The sequence below is a fragment of the Polypterus senegalus genome, chromosome 10 (assembly GCF_016835505.1).
Source record: "Polypterus senegalus isolate Bchr_013 chromosome 10, ASM1683550v1, whole genome shotgun sequence".
NCBI classification, from domain to species: domain Eukaryota; kingdom Metazoa; phylum Chordata; class Cladistia; order Polypteriformes; family Polypteridae; genus Polypterus; species Polypterus senegalus.
This window is the reverse complement of record NC_053163.1, coordinates 13,404,625-13,425,706: the sequence shown is the minus strand read 5'-3', so window position 1 is coordinate 13,425,706 and position 21,082 is coordinate 13,404,625.

The following is a 21,082-nucleotide window of genomic DNA, read 5'->3' as shown; positions in this document are numbered from 1 at the left end:
TAGTTTTCCTCCATTTACGCTCAGCTCTCCGGCATGTTCTCTTTAGATTAGACCTGGGCGGTTCTAGACAGGCATATATGAGGGGGCAGACAGAAATGTGAAGGGGGCACATGCTGGCGACGGAGACGGGAAAGGGGTTGGGTGGTGGTGCTCTGGATAACTGTTTTTGTCATGTAATTGGATTGCACTTTGTCAGGCCTCTACCCTAAGACCTGTCCAACTTGGGTGTCCCACCTGAAGGCTAAGCTTCTGCTGGTGTAGCTCTTAGGGTCACTGAGGCACGCAAACCCCCTGACCACGATAAGGTGGCAATCCCTCAGGAGGAAAACTGAAAAATAAAACAACAAAAAATATAATAAAATATTCCTCATCAGATTATAACAACTAAAAACATGACATTTACCTTAATTGGATGGCCTATATCAAATATATTCGAACCCAACAATAACACTTCTCACTATTGCCAATATTAACAAAACTAAAAAGGGTAGGCCAAGTTATAAAAAAAAAAAATTCACCAAGTCTTGAAAATAAAACTGAAAAATAAAATAAAGAATAAAATAAAATATCCATCCAGATTACAACCAACAACATAAAATGTATCTTAATTGGATGGCCTAATTCTCAAATAAATTTGCAAAATAAAGTAAGAATAAAATAAGACCTCTCAATATAGCCAATATTTACAAAACTAAAAGGGTTGGCATAGTAATTAAAAAAAACAATTCACCATGTCTTTTCCTACAATTCTCAAACTAATTTGTAGAACACAACAGATTTAGAACAGAACATTTGAACTTTTTTCTTCTTTTTTGTCTTTTTGTCTTGTTTTAAGCTTGTTTGTTTTGTAAGCAACTGAACTCTCTGTTTGTAACTGAACAGCTCCACTCTCCTTTCTCCTCAATCCACTCTACAACAACAGTCTCCTGTTTCCCTTTGCAAAACTCTTACAAATTCATCCATATCCAAGTTATTTGTTATGGACTTCTCATGGGCCAAGATCACCAAATTCCTCTTTTATGTATGTAACAACGATAGGGGTTAGGACCCGTGACAAAGTGGAGAAGGAACTCTCACACGATGCTGAAGACACACCAATTACCAGGGCTGTTACATACAATTTATGCAACTCAGGAAAGGCTTCCTTGTACTCCTGCAGGAGTTTACACACAGTGGACAGGTCTGTTTCCTTTGAACATTTTTTGAGCAGCATCTGTTTTGCCACAAGAACTTCATTTTCAGACTTACAACATCTGCTACAGTGCCAGCCATCACAGCCAGAGGGTGCAACAGGGTGGGATCTAGAAATGCACTAGATTTGGGTGCAAGACTAGATATGGCTCTCATCAGGTCAATATTCTTGTGTGAAAATCTAGTTTCCATTTCTGAAATGGCCCTGTCAAGGATGTTGAGCAGGGATCTTTTCAGAGACTGATGGGGGAAATGGTAGGGTCACCAGAGTCTGTATGGCCCAAAGTTGAGAGCACAACACTTTGACCCAGGTGTTTGCTCATTGTTCTCCTTCTCTTTGTTGGATGTGACTCATCCTCAGCAGGAGATGACACTCCCCAACAGTCATCCTCACGGATGTTTTTTTTAAAGAGTCCCGTGCTGCACTAACAACCTCGGAAGCACTGCACAGATCAACTGACTGAGACTGTAGAATAGCATTTGCTGGTTTCAAGACACCAAGCACCCGCACTGGGAACTTTCCAATCTCAAAGAAGTGATGCCTCTTAATTTGGCATAGCAGGCCTGATGCCTCGGTGCACAGGTCAACTGCAGCATCATCATCCTCTGTCATCTCAGATAGGATACTAAGGATTTGTTCTTGATTGTCCACAGTGCACCTTGTCACCTCATAGTGGCTTGTCCATCTGATCTCAAGCAGCCTTTTTAGACAAGGTGCATCATGTTTATTGAGCACATAGTGGTGGTGAAAAAAGTTGTAGAGTGAACTAGATAGGCTAAAAAATCCTTTTGCACATGACTCACTCTGCATGGCATGCACAACCACTAAGTGCAGTTGGTGGTTGTAGCAGTGGATGTATGGGACATATCTGTCAAGCTCTTTTGGAGCAGAGCTTGTACACCACCTCTAACCCCACTCATCACAGAAGCCCCATCATAACACTGGCTAAGTATACTGTCAGCACTGTAGCCAGCATCAGAAAGGTGTAACAGATCTCAGAGGTGATGTACTCTGCATCAAGTTGTTGCAAGTCAAGCAACCCAATAAGATGCTCCTCTGGCATGGAATTTCTGACAAACCGTATTATCACAGACACATTTTCCACATTGCACCTATCCCTGGTCCCATCACTTTTGAGGCAAAACCCTGCAGAATCAGCACTTTCATATTTTTCCTGACCTCTCCAAGCACCATGTCAGCCAGTGTTTGGATAATTTCATTTTGGATATCCTTAGATGTGTATTTTGCATTTTTGGGATACCCTTAGCAATGCTTGCTAGCTTCTCATCCTTCTCTAAGGTATATTCCATCAGTTTTAGAAAAAATACCTGAAGCAATGTCATCATCATTACTCGCTGCATCATGTCTCAAGGTTTCTGCAGTCCCACGGAGCCCCAACTCATTTACACAGAGAAACCTTATAGCACTACCAATACTCTTGACATAGTAATGTTTTTTTTCAAGTTGTGTTTTACCAACCAACATTGAATCCACAGTCCCCCTGTGGCCTCTCTGCTTTTATGCTCAGTCCAGATGGTTGAAGCATGCACATGGTTGTGGCTGGACACATGCCTCTGTAGCCCCTTGTCTCGATCAAGTGCTGCTTTCCAGTTGTTAAAACCAGTTAAGGTAAAAACTACATCCCTCTCATTAACAGTGCTGCCATATTTCCGACAGGGAAACAGAAGCATGCATCCCCACAACAGAGTACTCCAGCCATGGTGGTGTGCGGTACCAGGCAGGATTGAATGATCTTAATGTTGTACCACCAAATACACGTTTGGGGTAACTACCCAGTATTGGCTGGGATGGTGTATTGCCATTTAAGTCACTGGGTAGCTGAGCGGGTTGCTTTGGGGCAGCAATTGTTGGCAGAGGTACAGGAGAAGCAGTGCCTGTTGATGCCACAGGAGTAGACATGCTAGCTGCTGTCTCTGATGTACCAGCAGCAGCATCATTGCTACTGCTATTGGTACAGGCAGGAGCAGCGTCACACTTTTTAAAAGCTTGGGAAAAAGGATGCATCTCACAGCATTAACTTTCCCTTTGTGAGCTGCTGGAAGCTGGGGTGGAAAGTGAATAAGCTTTACTAAAATCGCTGTGATTACATCAGTATATGAAACGAGAAAACTGTTGAGTGCAGAGTTGAAAGCTGGGGGGGCTTTGTGTCGGGTCTGACAGACAGACACAGGTCCTCCAGTCGGCTCTATGCAGCAGCAGGCTCACAGTGGTGCTTGTGGGATCGAGAAAGAAACACTTCTCTACCAGACTGAAACTGTGAGAAGAACAATGGACTAGTCCCCCATTGACTGTACAAATATAGATGTATTTTTAGTTATTGTTAATTATCTCACGAGTCGCTATGATTTGACGACAGAGATTTGCTGCTTCCTCAAAGCCTCCTGCTGTTGCAAACTCATTTTGCTCTGCCCTGCCTACTGAGAAACCTGACACGGGTCATTTGCATACTAACAGTGATTGGATGTTTAGCTGGGGAGGGTGAGTGGGGATCTCTGCGAGTGCTGTGTGAGCTGCGCACAAGCACGGAGGGAAAGAGCGAACAAGAGGTGAAACCTATCATCTCATTTGTGCCTTTTCCAGTGGATTTTTCAGCTACTGTAGTAAATCTTGTCCATATTCAGTTTGTGGGTAATCTATTATTTTCTTTCTCAACTTCTAAAAGTTTGATTTAAGGGGGCAGGACGTTTGTTTAAGGGGCATTGCCCCTCTTGCCCCAGCGCATAGCCGCCCCATTGTAAACTGTTTATAGCATGCTCAATTTAGTCATAACAACTTCATTTTTAATTTTCCGTTTTATGTTCAATGCAATTTGTTCTCTAGAAAATTATTTAATTTGAAATATGTGAACATTTTTCTGTGCTGTTTTCAGTTCCCCAGGCAGGTTCTTGGACAATGCGGTGTTCTACCTTTTCTCAACATGTGCAGCTTGAATTTTGTAGTTACGTCTCCCTCAATTGAAGCCCGGATGTCCTTGTTAACTCGTTTTTTTTATTATTTTTATTTATTTATTTATTTTATTTTAAAGAGGGTATGACAATCTGCCTATTTTGTTATGGCACAGAAGGATACAACATATATAAAAATGACAAGAAATTCTTCTCTTATCTCTGATTTCAGTATCATGTTTTTGAATATCAAAGATCGTAAGATATCTTTAAAATCTCTTGCTCTATCGTAAGCAAAATGTTTCCTGAAATTCAAGATTTTTGATGAATTACTCAGAATTTGGGTTAGTCCACAACCCTAATGTTGGCTGAAAAAGTGCTTTTGTTTTATATTCTGCCTTTGGGTCATTGCCCTCAAGGGAATTTCCAAAATAAGTGAATTATAATCTCCTTACCCTGTTATTGTTATAGCCTTTTAAATAAAAAATAGGAACAAGAGAAGTTCTGGGAAATAAGCATTTTTTCCCTTTCTGAAGCAAATGTGGTTTTCCATTTGAAAATAATACTGTGATTGTGAAACTTGAGAAACAAATAATAAATCTTTTAATAACAGCTGCAGATTAGTCATTCAGTCAGTCATTTTCCAACCTGCTATATCCTAACTACAGGGTCATGAGGGTCTGCTTGAGCCAATCCCAGGCAACACAGGGCACAAGGCAGGAAACAAACCCGGGCAGGGTGCCACACTACCGCAGGGCATGCGCACACACACACCAAGCACACACTAGGGACAATTTAGGATCGCCAATGCACCTAACCTGCATGTCTTTGGACTGTGGAGGAAACCAGAGCACCGGAGGAAACTCACGAGATACGGGAGAACATGCAAACTCCAAGCGAACCCAGGTCTCCTAACTGCTACCACTGTGCCACTGTGCCACCCATACAGCTGCAGATGATTTCATAAAGTTGTTGGTTATTTAAGTAGAATGTGTTGAAACTCCTAGAGTGGGAAGATCTCATGGCAACATCTTCCATTTTAGACTGTGCAACATTTGATTACTTTTCTAAGAATTTTCCGTCATAGTCTTCATTTATGCCATCTTAGCATGTAGGAGGCTGTTGACAGCATGCTCCCATGAAGACAGTTACATAATATGTCATGCCTGGTGATTCAGTCCAACTAGACTCTGACTTACTCCCACACAATCAAATAGGCTTGATTTTGTCTTTAGTTGTAGGGGTGGGTTCTATGTGCAGGAGAGCTGGCAACCAATGAATGGTCATTCAGAAGTAAAATTTGTATAACAAAGTAACAAGGAATAAAGAACACAGGTGTTTTGGACCTCACAAACAAAAGATAAGCTTGTCTGTCTAGTATCTCATGTTTTACATACCACAACAAAATAGGAAAAGAACCAAAAAGGCTTGAGAATGTGCATTAATTCACTTTTTAACCCTTTGTACGGCACCTGCTTCATCATGTGGCATGCTATTGGCTGTCACAAAAGAGTCAAGCATGACTGTGCTAGTAGGTTGGCACACAGTTGGTAAATTAAAGAAGCCCAGCAATTATCAGTCATTTAAATTTACATGGTCTGGTGATGTGACATTGGTTTTAATAGCCTCTTACTGTGAGGTGTTGCACCTGGTGCTTCAAGCTGTCATCAGAAAGCCCTGAAAAAATTGGTTAAAATGATTTGCATCAAGCAAGAACAATTCGGAAACTCTAACTTGGCCCTATATAACAGAATGTGAGTGTGTGTGCAGTTGTGCTTTGGGTGTTATAATCAAAGAATCTAAAGCTGTCTTTGAATTTGTAGAAGCTGAGAGTGAGGAGACCTTCTGTCCAGGAATGGTCATGTTTCTCTGGCTAGACTTCTCAGGTGGCAACTCACTGAAAAGTACTTGCATTCACACTATCTAAGAAAACCAAATCATGCTATTCTTTAAACATAATCTTTCTTGTTAAAACCCATTCCAAAAGTATTTAAAGTTGTATTATTTATTTTAATAGCACTTTTTGATTAGGGATAAGGTCCTGTATTGAGGGAAACAGGGGACTTTCTAAACTATGATATATTTCACAACTAGCAGACCTGGTACGCTTCAGCTGCAGTCGCTGTAGTTGGAATAATTATGTACCTACATTGGACTTGTAGAGCTTCTTTATATACAACATTTTTGGTTTGTCCTCCTGGAGCCAAAATATATAAATTTTCCTATGACTAATTTGTGAACATGCTACATAAAGCTGGCCATGTGAAAAGCAAGAAGTCGTAAATCAATACCTGCAACAGAGAAAGTTGACCTTGAGCTTTGTTTATTGTTAATGCAAAGCAAAGTTTTATAGGAATTGCAGTCTTTTAAATTGAAACGGATAGTCATTGCTAGAGATCATTGGAATTCGAGGAATAAACACTTTTTCACCTTTTGCACAGCCAGTTAGTATTGAGGCCTCAATAATGTTTGATTGCAATGCTATTACTCTCAAGCGTGTACCGTTACATAGTTTGGAGAATTTAAATTCAATAAAATTACTGGTACACCAACTTTAAAGAACAATTTATTAGGAGCCATTCCAGGAGGATTAAGGGAATTCAAAACTCAAAAGGATAATGAACTGTTTCCTCACCATCTAAAACAGAATCGATAGAAAAGTAAGATTTTTATCACCGGGCAATTTTGCAGCACATAGTTATTTATCTCATCAGCGCTATTGTTTGTAGGTGACAGGAGAGCTCTTTCACATAACCATGCATCATTTTTTCCTGTAAATTTATAACATTCGGGTAAAGTCTTTCTGTCAGTTCTTCAACGGTGTTGACTAAGTTCGCAAGATCATTTGGAATGTCAATGATTCCATTTGAAGTCTCTTTTATTTCTCCATTGCCTATTGCTAGAAGCAATTTTGAAAAAGCATCTGCTGAAGTGTCACAGTGTAATAGAACTCTCATATTAATGGTAAGAGTCAATGTGTGAATACAACTCCAAAGAAATGATGACTTTAGTGATGCTCTGACTTCATCGCCCGTGTACCTCTTGGAATAACTGGAAGAGTTTGTCTGAAATCTCCTGAAAAGAGAACAGTGACTCCGCCCATTACATTTTCATTATTCCTTATGTCCTGAAGCATTCTGTTCAAACCTTCTATTCCTGCTTTGTGGGACATAGTACACTCATCCCAAATGACACAGTCTTGTAAAACTTGAGCTAGAAGAGTCCCTTTCTTCACATTACAGACAGGAGCTTCATTGTAAGTTAAGTTTAAAGGCAACTTGAAAGCTGAATGAGCAGTTTTTCCCCAGCTAAAACTGGCAGAAGGTTTGGGAGTTGATTTTTGAATCCATCTTCAACCTGAAAAGGTCCAGCTAGCTCATCTTTAATAATACCAGCCCATACCAGTACCCCACCTCCACCTTGCTGGCGTCTGAGTTGAAGTGGAGCTATGTGCCCATTACTGATCCAGCCCATCCATCTGGTCCGTCAAGAGTCACTCTCATCTCATCAGTCCATAAAACCTTTGAAAAATCTGATATTTCTTGGCCCAGTTTTGACGTTTCAATTCATGGCCTGGGGCCCCAAGACAACGACTGGTTAAGAATAAAATGCAGCGACAAACTGTGTGAGCGCCCCATTGATAGTGAATGCAGTAAAGTGCAATGACACTGTTATCGGGATCCCCTCAAGGGGCCCCCTCGCTGACAGCAGCCAGCCAACCACGCGATCTCTGTTGCCGGCAAAATACAAAACTTCCTCAGCAGTCAGGAAGCGGAATTACAGTATGCTTCAGGAAGCAAAAAAGAAAGAAGAGAAAGGAAGAGGAGGATAAGAAAAAACAAGACAGTGGTAAGTGATAAATTACACACATAAAATAACTCTACTTGTCTTGTACAAATGGTGCAATTTTGCAGCAGGTAGGCTAGCAGAAATATGTTTATGTATCATACATAAATGACATGACATTGCTATAGCTTTGTAATAGGTTTTGATGAAAGTGGCATAGCATGCTATACTAACTATTCCACTGTAATAATCTATTTAGGAAAACCACACAATAAATTCTGTGCATCAAACATTAGCTTGGGATGTTTTTAAACATTGGTAGTCGACTCACAGCACTACTAATAATTAGTAAACATTTAATTATAATTTCATTGTTTGTTAACAGTAAAAGTTTATTTATATAGCACATAAAATACAGTACAGTCGGACGAACAGCTGCACAGTGCTCATTCAGTAAATGCATAGCTAAAGACTAAAGATTAATTAACTGTCAATTTACCTTCTATTAATGATTGTTTATCTGTACAGTGGTGTTTTTTGCAAATGTTCAATTGTTGAAAATGTTCAAATTTTATGCACTTTATATGCAACAGCAGTATTTGCACTCTAAACATTTTTATTTATGCACAGTATATGCAACAGCAGTATTTGCAATGTAAACCTTTTTATTTATATAAAGTGTGAGTGAATTTAAACTGTATGGCTATGCTGTGGTTCCTTTATGCGTGCGTGCGCGTGCGCGGGGCCTCCATGTCCATTTTGCTTGGGGCCCCAAATTCCTTCAAACGGCCCTGCCGGTTTCAGCCTTTCTTACCTTGGCCATGTCTCTGAGCACTGAACACCTTGTACTTCTGGGCACTCCAGGTAGGTTGCATTTCTGGAATATAACAGCACTGGAGGATAATGGGTTCCTGGTAGCTTCACATTTGATTCTTCTCAAATCTTTGGTAGTTAATTTGCATCATTTTTTCTCAACACGTTTCTTGCGATCCTGTCGACTATTTGCAACAAAGCGTTTGGTGGTTCTGCGATCATGCCCCTATATCTTAGCAATTTCAAGAGTGCTGCATCCCTCTGAAAAACTTTTTTCACTTTTGGACTTTTCAGAGTCAGTTAAATCTCATTTTGGCCCATTTTGCCTGAGGAAAACAAGCTGCCTAATAATTATGTGCACCTCGATTTAGGGTGTTGGTCTCCTTAGGCCATAACCTCCCTCATTACACAAATGCACATCACCTGATATGCTTAAATCTAATAAACACTCAAGTTTATTCAGCTTGGAGCTGGAATATATCTATAACAATGACGCTATGTTTAAAATACACACTTGCCTAATAGTGTACACAGTGTACTGTATAGTCACATGCTGTGGTTTACTCATCTTGTCATTTGCACTACTCACATGTCTTCTCACATTAACCTGGATGTCACCACTCTAATTAGTTGGAAAGTCCAAGAAAAACAATAGGCCATTCCATTAAATGTGAAATTGTAAGTGAAAATTTTAGGTAAAACACTTTATTAAACATTATTAAGGTTTGTGTTGATGACTAATGCTATTTCTAAAATAATTCTATTAATTTAATAGTTATTTGAACAAAACTAGGGAAGGCCCAGGGAATGTTTAAAACTGTTTTCCATTTAAATTATTTGTAAATAAATGTTACAAAAATTTAATTTCGAAGGGATTTCAGGAGGGATTAACTGCTTTTTAAAGTAGGGAAGTCTTTACCCCTCAGCTATTAGAGCCCACCACACACATTGCTTTTACTTGGCTCATACTATAATGATTGTAATACATATCACATGCAAAAGAAGGTGGTCTGATTTTTTAACAGTATATATGACAGGGTGGGTTGTTGTATGGTGGTACAGTGGTAGTGTTGTTGCCTCACAAAAACAGACCAGTCCAGGGTAATGGTGATTTAATGTTCCTTTATTTATATTTATTTCATTTATTTTTGTTTCATTTATTCAAATTTTTATTGTATATTTACTTAAGAATTCTTTGCTCACTTAAAACGAATCCTCAAGATTTCATCCAACCTTTACAAGGTAAAACTGTTGTTATCTACATGAATGCTGCTCTCTACTATTATAATGCAGCCGAGTATATGCAGCCATTTTTTCACCACTTTTTCTTTGGTTAATTCTGATTATTACATTTTCACAGCATTTCTTGCCTTGCAAACCATTTCAATAGACATGTTTTGACCAATTAAGATCAAGGACCTTACAAGCCTTTTATTAAACAGTGCATATCTTTTAGTCACACGCATTCTCAGTGTGATTATACACTCACCTAAAGGATTATTAGGACCACCATACTAATACGGTGTTTGACCCCTTTCGCCTTCAGAACTGCCTTATTTCTATGTGGCATTGATTCAACAAGGTGCTGAAAGCATTCTTTAGAAATGTTGGCCCATATTGATAGGATTGCATCTTGCAGTTGATGGAGATTTGTGGGATGCACATCCAGGGCACTAAGCTCCGTTCCACCACATCCCAAAGATGCTCTATTGGGTTGAGATCTGGTGACTGTGGGGCCATTTTAGTACAGTGAACTCATTGTCATGTTCAAGAAACCAATTTGAAATGATTCGAGCTTTGTGACATGGTGCATTATCCTGCTGGAAGTAGCCATCAGAGGATGGGTACATGGTGGTCATGAAGGGATGGACATGGTCAGAAACAATGCTCAGGTAGCCCGTGGCATTTAAACGATGCCCAATTGGCACTAAGGGGCCTAAAGTGTGCCAAGAAAACATCCCCACACCATTACACCACCACCACCAGCCTGCACAGTGATAACAAGGCATGATGGATCCATGTTCTCATTCTGTTTACGCCAAATTCTGACTACCATTTGAATGTCTCAACAGAAATTGAGACTCATCAGACCAGGCGACATTTTTCCAGTCTTCAACTGTCCAATTTTGGTGAGCTTGTGCAAATTGTAGCCTCTTTTTCCTATTTGTAGTGGAGATGAGTGGTACCCAGTGGGGTCTTCTGCTGTTGTAGCCCATCTGCCTCAAGGTTGTGCATGTTGTGGCTTTACAGATGCTTTGCTGCATACCTCGGTTGTAACGAGTGGTTATTTAAGTCAAAGTTGCTCTTCTATCAGCTTGAATCAGTCGGCCCATTCTCCTCTGACCTCTAGCATCAACAAGGCATTTTCGCCCACAGGACTGCCGCATACTGGATGTTTTTCCCTTTTCACACAATTCTTTGTAAACCCTAGAAATGGTTGTGCATGAAAATCCCAGTAACTGAGCAGATTGCGAAATACTCAGACCAGCCCGTCTGGCACCAACAACCATGCCACGCTCAAAATTGCTTAAATCACCTTTCTTTCCCATTCTGACATTCAGTTTGGAGTTCAGGAGATTGTCTTGACCAGGACCACACCCCTAAATGCATTGAAGCAACTGCCATGTGATTGGCTGATTAGATAATTGCATTAATTAGAAATTGAACAGGTGTTCCTAATAATCCTTTAGGTGAGTGTATGTGTTTTATTAACTTGGGTATTGCACAAGCGTGGCTTATGAAATGCTATGTAAACCCTTTGTCTAGTTAGAGAACCTGAGATATTGGCCTTTGAGAAACAGAGTTAACATAATTAGATTTCTCCATAAGTTACCTGGTTATATGTACATATGAACTATTAACTGGGTTTCAGTGAATGATTTCGTAGTTTGCACTTGTCTGTCGCACCTTACATCAGTTCTCTGCATGCATGTAGATTCTCTCTGAGTTCTCGTTATGCAAGAGAGGGTTTTAAACATACTTTTCAAAGCAAAATAATTGTTCAACTCGTCGAACTTTGATGTAATCTTTAGACATAATGACAGAGGAGATTAAATGATTAGTCTGTAATTTAATTATAGATCTATAATTAAATTCTATAGATCTATAATTAAATTACAGACTGATTCTTTAATCTAATCTGTCATTATGTCTAAAGACTGCGCTCATAAACACTCTAGTCTTTCTGTGTTATTTTTGAGGCTCTACTTCATTCTTTCTCCTGTTGTTATTTATAATGTTTTCTTTTTTTATTTCAGTCATACTCTATATTGCTGTGTATGAACACTGATAGTTTGGCTCATTCAGCAATTAAACAGTGTATTTGAGTGTTACTATTATTAATGACATTTTTATTGAAAATCACTTGACTTCTGAATCACTTTTCAGTGCCAGCTTTCCTTTACATTCAGCAGAGCTAGCCTAAAATCAGCAAGCTCTGCAAGTGCACTAGAAAACATTATGAAGAGAAACTGTTTAATCAAATATTCAATGTTTTTGAAAAGGATTCCAGTGTTTGAGTATACTTTCCAAATAGATATACAGCAACCAAAGGAAGTGCAGACTAGCAGGATGACCCAGGAGCTCAACGTTTTCCCTTCTCTCACTCTGTGCATCCTATAATTTGGTTACGCCTCACAGTCTTGGAGACTGTAGGCTAACCATAATGATACTTTCTGAATTTTGTGTTGCAGCTAGGGTCTTCACATAGGATGACTGCGTGTAACCCTATTAAATAGACTCAAATCATTGCATCATGCTTGTCTAAATTGTTTACCAAAATACATAAACAGATCATAAATTAATAGTTGATCCTTTATATTTTCCTCCATTTGATATCTTGATATTGCTTTCTATCTATCTTCTATATGTCTAGCTGGTTATCAGGTCATCCCAAGGATGGTGTTGCTTATTATTTTGTTGTCCCAAGGAAGGTATGGTTGAATCCCTCCTCATTACATCCATTAGCTAAACAAGTGTGTCTTCTAATCACCTTTTGGGCCTGTAGTCATTTTAAGTGCTCCTGTATCACTTATGCCACGTCAGCGTAGAAAAAGGCTAGACAGATTTTCTTGTTTCCATTGTACTATACTGGGAATAGCCTTTAATATCTTTTTCCATAAATACATCATTATTAAACAACCTTTTCTATTTCCACACATAATATATTTTTATAGAGATATCTATTTTATTCTCTGCTATATAAACTAAAACAAAAAGTATCTGACTCACAAATCAGATTTCAAGAGTGTTAAATTCCAAGGTTTTATGAATTGTCAAATCGGAGCCAGCAAATGAAAAAGAATTATAGCCATGTATTTTCTTTTCCCTTGAAGTAAGGAAGTTTATCTTGACTGTCATTCCTATAATTTCCTTGTCGCAGTGTGGTGTTAAAGTAGAGACCTGATCCATGGATTTTTCTTTGCCTTTGAAGTAGTGTTTCCTACACGTCAAATAAATTGTACTTTTTGGACCTCTCATATGTGAATCCAAGAGCTGAGAGATGCTTACATGTTACCCCTTTTTGTCCTCAGGCAGTGTGAGCGCTGAAGTCAGAAAACAACGGGAGAACTTAAACCCAATTAAAAAATAATTTCTTTATTCTTAATTCTTGGTGAGTTAGAGAGAATATGAGACTGCCTCTTCCCAACTCAGTCAACTGATTTGGATTTTGGCAGAATACCTAAAGCAAAAACGTTCTCTCTTTTATATCCTAGAAAAGAAAAAAACCTTAGCAGTTCATTTCGAGGTTATACATAGTTTAAGGTTAAATCTTAAGTTATGACATACTGGAATGTCCTAAAACATAAAACAAACAGCCACTTGCATTCCTAAGGAATACACCCTTCTAATTATACACACTTAGAATAAATTAAAACATTCTTACAGTCCATTACATTAAAGATCTTACATTCTTCACAGGGTCTTCTGATAGTATCAGAGGTCAGCCTTTTCTCATAAAGGAATGCAAGCAAATAATGTTTTAATTTTTCTTTCTCAACGGCAAGACTGTAATCCAGAATAAGAACATTGACCTTTTCCTTTCGGTTCAGCGAGATTAATTTCAAACTGAGTAAACAAGACTTTATCAGTGTTTAATCAGCATTTCTGAGAATAACCAGGGAATTACATTGCCTGTAAATGCACTTACTGTCAGTTTCATTATCTCCATTCATTATGTATTGTCATTATTGAGATTCAATTAGGGGTGTGAGAGAGAAACAAAAAGAATTAATAAGAAAATGGACAAAATGAAGAACATACGACTAGGAAAAGAATGTACGTCTTAATTTTGTTGACTAAAACAAAAGTGTGAATTAACTTTCAGCATCTAGCAGAGGTCTAACTTTTTCAATGCTCTTTAAGTAAAAAAAAATGCAGTCATAGTTATCTAGTTAATGTGCAATTTAAAGTTTAGGTCTGAGTTAATGAATACCCCTAAATTCTTTACCTCTGCCTTGACTTTAAAACCTAAGAGAACAAGTTCATTTCTAATACCCTCACTATTTCCATTTTTGCAGACCCCTAAGATTTCTGCTTTTTCCTTATTAAGTTTGAGAACGTTTCTACTTGTCCAGTCAGGAATATAAGTAAGACATTGGATCAGAGATCCCATCAGGCACTAGAGATAAATACAGCTATGTGTCATCTACAAAGCTGCGGTAGTTCACTTTGTGCTTTGAGATAATCTGGCCTAATGGAAGCATGTAGATTGCAGCGAGCCCAGAATAGATCCGTATGGTACACCATACACAATGTTATGGATCTCCAAAGTACAAACACCACAACTAACAAAGAATTTTCTGACTGTTAAATAAGACTTAAACTAATTTAAGAGAGAGGTCTAAGGTAATTTTATAACCTAGTGTAGGGGTGGCGAACTCCAGGCCTGGAGTGCCACAGTGGCTACAGGTTTTCATTCTAACCCTTTTCCTAATCAGTGACCAGTTTTCGCTGCTAATTAATTTTTCCCCATCACTTTAATAGCCCTGTTAGAAGAGTTCAGTCCTCTGAATTGATTCCTTTCTTCATTAAATGACAGCCATGCAGAAATGAGATGTGAAACGAGCTAACGGATGAGCAGCTAAACTGGGGCTTCAAACTCCAGCCGATTTCACTCCAATCACTTTCTTAATGAGAAGCCAATTCTTGCTGTTAATTAAACCCGTTACTTATTTCCATGGCTTGTTGCAGCACACATTTCAAAACTGTTGTTTTTCTGTCCTTTCTAAGAGCACCAATGTCAAAATGTTTGGGTGACCTGAGAGACCAACCTTACTGAGCCCATCACCTCTCTTTAATTTCAGATATTGTGTGATGGGCACAGGGAGCTGGTCATGTGGTGGCTTGTTTTGTGTCTCATTATTTTTGGTTGCTAATTAAAGAAAAAGAGACAACTATGGGGCCTGAGTCAAGTTAGTTAAAAGAAGTAATCAGCAGCAAAAACTGGTCATTAATTTAGAAAACCTGCAGTCACTGTGGCACTCGAGGCCTGGAGTTTACCATTCCTGACCTAGTGGGTAAGACTGAAACTGAAATAAGTTATTAATTAATGAGAAACATAGATAATTAAAGAAAGTCAAGGTCACAAGATAACAAAGATGATTTTCAGAAATTTGATTAAGGGAATTTCCACAAGATGCCAGATGCATATATTTAATTAATATATAGAATAAGAAAATGGACTGAAACAAAAGAACTATGTGAACTAACACTCATTTAATCTACCAGCAATAAGGACACCTACATCTTTTCACATTTATTTAAACTATTCTTAAACTTTTATACTCTGGACTCTTTTATTCTATCTTAAACACACTCTGTGTATATTTTAAACAACTTCTATAGATTGATTTTAAATTCCACATCTTTACTGACTTGAACCTTGTATCTTAAACAAATTGTTAATTTATTGGACCTAGTGTAATCGGGATCCGAATGTACAAACAGTCTGGGAACAGCAAACACTTCTTGAGTAAATTTTGTAATCCTCGTTAATTCAACATGAAGGAAGGCAGGCAGTGCAGAGCAGGGAAGAGAAAAGCAAGAAGAGATTTGAAGAAGAGCCCAAAGAATTGACAAGGACCTCTGCAGACAGAACATCAGTCTGAAGCCACTGAGCATCCAAATGTTAAAGACTCATCTTCCATCGATTTAATTTTCTGCATTAAGTATTTTCAATATGACTCTTTTACAAATTCATTTCTTAACCTTTGTCTCTTTTCCAATACATTTCCTACTTTTGCTACCATCGGTTTTAACTGTGTTTTTATTAATGTTGCTTGATAAAATTAATTTTATACTGTTTGATTGGGTCAAGGTAAATTGTTAATTGCATCTGGAATTGGTGATTGCCACATTCCTATAGAGGTTAGCAGCTGAGAAGAGACATCTTCAATACAAAACTGCTCGCTGAGTGGGTACCCGCTTTGGTGATTGGCACGGTGTAGTCGATCAGATCTGAAGACAACCGTTTGGTCTGCTTGTTCAGAGCCATGTGCAGACATCTGTCCATGTGCAGATAAGACTGTACATGTGGGTGCTATAAAGCAACTATATTAAGGCAAATATTCCCCAATAATACACTGTGCCAAAGACTCTGCTGTATAGATGAATAAGAAAAGATGACATAGAGGAAGAAATTTATGATGTGAGACTTAGATAACAAAGGGAATCAGAGATGAAGAGATAGAAGGAGTAGACAAATTAAGAGTGGTCCACATACTGTACAGTGACAGGGGTATATATAGAACAAAAGTGGGTGGGCTGCTATACTCAAAGTAGTGTTTGTGTGTTAGTGGGGTGTGTGTTTGGCTCTGCATGCTGCCACACCAAACGTAACCAGAGGGAAAGGATGGATAGTGTGAGTAAATGCAAACTTGTTTAACTGGCAGCTTAAGTAAATGTTTACATAATTCATATAAGCTAAAAGTTTTTCTTTCAGTCTCTTTTTATAGCTCACATTCAGTCCTTTCTTACAGCTATCTGGAGTATGTGCTCAGTTCTATGGCCTGATATGCTTTTGTTGGAGGACAATGTGACACATATCCAAAGTACATCCAAAGTACATCCAAAGTACATGCCTGGATGTATTGTATAATTTGCCTACCTTGTGGACAAGGTGAACATTTGGGACACCTTTTAAATTAATGAAAAAAATTAGATGGCCTTAGCTGTCACTCTGAACAGGAACTCCAGTCTCCCTGTGTTGTGAGTCCAGATTGAACGGCAATTTGTGGTGGTTGGCTGGTTTATATAGGAAGAGTGGGGACTTCTGGGAATGTGGAGGAACTGATGACAGTTTGCTCCTGATTAATTTGCAAAACATCAGGGCCTCCTCTTGGTGTTGAGTGGTTTGGCTCACATTAGACTGCATTTTGCATTTTATCACTAGAGATTTGGTAATATTTTATATTGTTTCCTTGTGGTATCCTACCTTAAACACTGAAAGAATATTTTAACAAAGTGTTTATAGTGCACATCTGTAAATCTCAGTGTACAAACATCCTGCTGTAATCTGGTTTTATAATCATACTCTATGTACTTTTATTATTTATGATGTTAACATAACTTTACAAGATCCTGTATACATTCTGGGCAAGGAGCAAGGCGTTTACAAGTTTTCTAATATGAGATCAAACACATTTTCATAGCAAACATATCAATGTCAATTTATTTCCCTAATCCCTGTTTATAACATGTGATCAAGCTAATCCATATAATCATAGGCCAGTAAGCTTAACAAGCTCATGGTAAAATCAATGGAAGAGATCATAAAAAAAGTTATATCAAAACATGTCAAGAACAGATGCATTAGTGAGCAATCAACATGAGTTTAAATGTGGAAGATTTTATATAACAAATTGGCTTGAATTCTATTATAAGACAACACAGTATGCAATCACAAAGGTACATGTACTATTTACTTATCTGGATATTTGGAAACCTTTTGTCAGTGGTCCCACATGGAAGGTTAGTTTAATGATAAAATTCAAAGTATTGATCGTCAGTGCCTTAATGAAATATAAGAGGGAGAGGCAATTTTATTGTAGAATTCTCTAAACTAGTTCAGGCAAAAGCAAATAATATAATTGATTAAATGTAAACACAATTACAAAAGGGTAGGTGCACATTTATGAAACCAAGGCATTTAAAGTGTTTAATTTTTAGTTATTTTTTCTGGAAATAACTGTTTTTTTAATTCAGGCATTGTTTTCTTTATTATTTGAGATCTTATCAAGAGACATGGGAACTGTTAATCCTTACTATTCTTGACATGAATAAAGAATACGGGCAAGTTCCTTTCATACAGATGACAAAGAAAAACAAAACTGTTTAGTATTCCAAGTGGGAAGGGACTGTACTTTCCTTTGGGCAACACAAGGACTCTGCAACCTTCCAACATATATAAATTGCTTCTGCCCCATAATGCATTATAGTGCTGCCTACTTTGACAATGTAATCCTCTGTTCCTGCAACTGGGAGGAACAACTGTGGTGTTTATTGATCTTACAGTCCCTAAAAATACATGTCTACATAGTAATCCCAAAAATGTTACTTCGGTGTAACCGAGGCTAAATATTTGGAATATGTGGTGGGACAAGATAATGCTAAACCCCAGTTTTCCAAAATTGCAGTCTAACCAAATTGGCCTTGAATGAAAACTAAAAGGCAAGTCTAAGCTTTTCTGACACATATCTACATATCACATACTACACATATCCTGTTTCTCTGAAAGGGTGATGCTTTTAATTCACCTGAATTCATCTGGACCTCAGGGCTTTGGCATCCATTAATCTAGAAATAGCCAAGATTTCTTGTCAATCAATCAGGGCCTTTTATAATCCATCCATCCATTTTCCAACCCGCTGAATCTGAACACAGGGTCACGGGTCTCTGCTGGAGCCAATCCCAGCCAACACAGGGCACAAGGCAGGAACCAATCCCGGGCAGGGTGCCAACCCACCGCAGGATGCCTTTTATAATTCTATGTATAATTTTGTTTACACTATGAAATAAGATCAAAATAAAGAACATACATACATATTCAATTACAGAACTGAACTAGCTTAATCCAGTTTTTTTTTTTTTTTTTTTTTTTTACTGGTAGCACAAAATTCAATGCAGAAGCTAACACAGTATAGGGCAGGAGTCCCACAGTCACAAACATAAAGACATTCACTCATTTGGGACCAATTCAGAGAAGCCCATTAAAATAACTATTTCCAGGTTGGTGTAAGAGGTTTGATGGAGGAAAATATGGGAGATGGTGGGAGAGGTGGTTCAAGGAGGATGGGGGTTAAGTTTGGGAGAGTGGTCGGAGTTCACTAAAGATCTGGGGGATGGATGGGTGAAGGTGAATCAACAAGGAGTTGGAGGATGGGAGGAGTGGTTGGATCAAAGGGAAGAGCAGAAGAATAAGCTTGAAATAGAATGAGTCGGGGAGAATGGAGAGGAGAGGGTGAGAAAAAGTGAGGGAGTTACATACTCTAGTCAGGCAGGGTAGCTGGAATATTAAAAAGAATTTTCAGCAGTACAAATAAAATATCAAGATCTGCAAGCATTTAAAATAGTGTCGGCTTACAGGAAAAATATGAACCTGAAAGACATAATAGTTAAAGCATCCTGTACGACTAGGCAAAAAACAAATGTGCTTGGCAGATCCTTTATAAGAACAGAAAGGTGATAAAAACTCGGCTGCAACAGTGGAATATCCCATTTTCCAGGTGCTATCCCTGACCACGACTAATTGTATATATGCAATACAGTGCACAAAGTGCTCCCTTTTATATATTGGGGAGACAAAGAATGCATTAAAACTGAGATGCGTTCAACATCTAAGATTTATTGAAAATCAAAAAAGTCCACTGTCTTGTATCGCACTTTCGGGATCCCACCCACACCCTGGTTTTCTTTCCCTCGAACACGACTTGCTTTGGACCAAAAAGGCCAGCTTCATAAGGAGGCACAGTGGATTGCTAATTTGGGAACAATCCACCCTAATGGCCTGAACGAACTGGTTAATTAATGGAATTAGTAGTAGCCATGTGTAAATGTGTTATGTTTTTGGTAAAGTTTTTTCTATTAGGCAGCTTGGTGAACCAGTGCATTATGGCATATCAGCTACGCTGATATCCCCTACCCTCACCCTGACTCATAATCTCAGTCAAAGCCTCTTCTTGGTAGTCACTAAGCCCTTGACCCTCTTGTTTTGCAAATAATATTCCATCCATCCATCCATTATCCAACCCAGTATATCCTAACTACAGGGTAACGGGGTCTGCTGGAGCCAATCCCAGCCAACACAGGGCAGGAATAAATCCTACCACTCGCCACCATGCCCAAATAATACTCCTTATACCAAAAATAAACACTGTCCTTATTTTGTTTTATAATGTTTATAATGTTTCATAACATTTTGTTTTGTTTCTTGGTTCACCTTGAGCTCACCACAGTTTTTATTTATGTAAGAAATACAAATTCAGATAGGGATCTTTGTGCATTCCATTTTTGTATGTTTTTGAATGCCATGTCTCTCACCACTGTAAGGTCTCATGGTCTCACAATTACTGTCAACCAATACAGTGGCAATCATTAATTAATTAAAAATGCTTTGAAATAGGCAGTTGATAGAATTATATTATGGCTATAAATGCAGTGAGCCATGTAATGGTGAAATCTTCAGAAAAAAACAAGTAGAGTCTTTAGAAAGGCAGTCAGAATTTAGACTTTATTGCACAGCATAGGAGATCATTACAGAGCACATAAAGCTGCCTCAACTGAACTGAAGTGAGCCTCGAGCGATGGGTGAGCCTCATATTTATTACAATTTTTTATTACAATCACTTCCGTCATCTGCTTTACAGAGTTTCTCATGATGATCACCTCGCTCAGCACTTTTTCTCATAACAATCACCTGGTATTGCAGAGTTTTCATAACAATACCCTCGCTCCTGTAGACTTCCCCATAACAATTTTCCGTCCCAGTCCTTCTCATAACAATTTGCCCTTCTCTGCCTGTCTTCTCATAACAGTCCTTTGGGCCTGAAGGACGTATTTGCCACCTGGAGGTGAGCATCAGCTGATCAGCCCTCCCTTCAGTCTCATGTCCCTAACCCTGAGCAGTTAAAGATTAATGGCCTTTTGGTTAATCAGTTCTCACCATTAACTTAGAATTGGGTGAACTCACATGTGAAAACTGGACTGCTCAATTAATAATTCAATTATGGATTACTTGTTGCACTAGCATCCCTTAAGGCTGAAATAATAGTCAGCTGTGCGGTAAACAGCAGAGTGCAGGTTCACTGATAAGGGCTAAGCTGCGGACAGCTTTGGTATGGTGCTTCCTGGCTACTTCAGAGAAAGAAAAAATACAAGCCTTTAACAA